Raw genomic sequence first — 2,647 nt, forward strand, 5'->3', positions numbered from 1 at the left:
TATATATATATATATATATATATATAGCTGTATGAATATGTACACACATATATATATACACATGTACACCCACACATTGATGAAATCCACATAGATTTCACTAATATGTGTGTGGATGTGTTTGTGCTTAGAATGGATAAGTGTATATAGGCACAGGCATGACTGGGTGGTTCAGAAGTTTACTTTTGTTACCAAGTGGTTTTTGGTTCGGTCCCACTTCGCAGCAACTTGGACCAGTGCTTACTTCCATACCCCCCACCCGGGGCCAACGAATGCCTTTCATGTGAATTTAGTGGACAGGAATTGTGGAAGACCGTCCTGCCTATATCTACGCATATGCATACATAGATAGACACACACACACATACATACACACACACATACATACGTACACACACATATACGTACATACATACACACACGCACATATATACATATGTACGGACATATATATATATACATATGTACGGACATATATATATACATACATACATACAAACATACATAGGTGTCTGTGTTTTTTGTCCCTATGTTGATCTCCCCTTACCGCTTGACAATCAGTGTTGGTTTGTTTCCGTCCCCGCCACTTAAGGGTTCAACAGAAGTGACTGAAAGAACAAATGAAAGACTTCCAAAAAAAAAAAAACTCTTCAAGACAGTGCCCCAGTATGGCCGTTGTCTTATGACTGAAACAAGTGAACCAAAAGAGGTAAAATATATTTTTACTTATATTTATATAAATGTGTTTCTATGTATGTACACACATACATACATACATACACACGGACGCGCGCGCACACACACACATACATATGTACAGACATACATACACACATACATAGGTGTGTGTTTTTTGTTCCCTTACCGCTTGACAATCAGTGATGGTTTGTTTACGTCACAGAAAATTTATATATATATATATATATATATATATATATATATATATATATATTCTCTTCTTTCTTTCATTTGTTTTCAGTCATTTGACTGCGGTCATGCTGGAGCACTGCCTTTAGTCGAACAAATCGATCCCAGGACTTATTCTTTGTCAGCCTAGCACTTATTCTATTGGTATCTTTTGCCGGACCGCTAAGTTTAGGGGAACTTAAACACACCAACATCGGTTGTCAAGCGATGATAGTGGTGTTGGTGTTGGGAGGGACAAACGCAGACACACAAACATATACATTTATACATATATATATATACGACTGGCTTCTTTCAGTTTCCGTCTACCAAATTCACTCATAAGGTTTTGGTATATATATATATGTGTGTGTATGTGTGCGTGTACACATATACATACATACACACAGACAGACACACACACACACACACACATACACACACACACACATATATATATATATATATATATATATATATATATATAGAGAGAGAGAGAGAGAGAGAGAGAGATACGCACATGTATATATTATATACACCTATGTACATATGCAAGCGTGTACGTATATTTATAAGTAAGTTATATATAAATTGTACATGTATATGGGTGTCCTTGTGCGCGCGCACACACATATATAACACAAGCCATTACAACATAATACAATATAAATACAATAATAATGAAATATAAAATCGATATGCCACATGTGCACTTACAGAACTATTTCTGTCTTTAGATTCCCCACTAAGTAACCCTCTCCATTTATCTTAAATATTAGAACAAAATCAGTGTGTAGTAGTAGTGGTGGTGGTGGTAATGATGTTAGTAGTAGTAGTAGTAGTAGTAGTAGTAGTAGTAGTAGTAGTAGTAGTTGTAGTAAGTCATATGGTATTGGAATAGCCTCGTTATTAAACTGTTTCATGAATGAATGCTTCTGACGTCACACAGTCGGTGATGGTGGGTTGTGGAGGCTGGGCGTTGCATGGAAATATGACAGCAGCTACAAGAGGCGGAGGAGGAGGAGGAGGAAGAAGAAGAAAAAAGATGATGAGGAAGAGAATGAGGAGAAAGAAGAAACTAAAGAATGAAAAGAAAAAAGAAGAAATAATGATTTCAAGAAGAAGATTATGATTATGAAGAAGAAGAAGAAGAAGAAGAAGAAGAAGAAAGAAGTAGAGAAAAGAGAAAAAGAAGGAAAGGATGTTTGTAGAAGTAAAAGAGAAGAAAAAGGAGAAAAAGAAAGAAAGCGTGAATAATAACGATGATAATAATAATGGTTTCAAATACTGGCCAGTAATTTCAGGGGAGGGGGTAAGTTGATTACATCGACCCCGGTATTTGACTGATACTTATTTTATCGACCCCGAAAGGATGAAAGGCTGAGTCGACCGCGGAAAAAGAAGAAGAAGAAGAATATCAACGACAATAATACGAACAAGAAGAACAGTAATAATAATGATAATGGTTTCAAATTTTGCCACAAAGGTAGCAATTTCGGGAGGGAATGAGTCGATTACATCGACCCCAGTGTTTCAATTGGTACTTATTTTATCGACCCGAAAGGATGAAAGGCAAAGTCGGCCTCGGTGGAATTTGAACTCAGAACTAACCCTAACCCTAACCCTAGTACAGGATCCATTGATACCATTGACCTTTGTACAGTACTAGGCAAGATTGATATCGGAGTGAGTTGAACACAGAACGTACAGAAGCGGAAGAAACTCTGCTAAGCATTTTATC

Source organism: Octopus bimaculoides, chromosome 18 (assembly GCF_001194135.2).
Source record: "Octopus bimaculoides isolate UCB-OBI-ISO-001 chromosome 18, ASM119413v2, whole genome shotgun sequence".
Classification (NCBI taxonomy): Eukaryota; Metazoa; Mollusca; class Cephalopoda; order Octopoda; family Octopodidae; genus Octopus; species Octopus bimaculoides.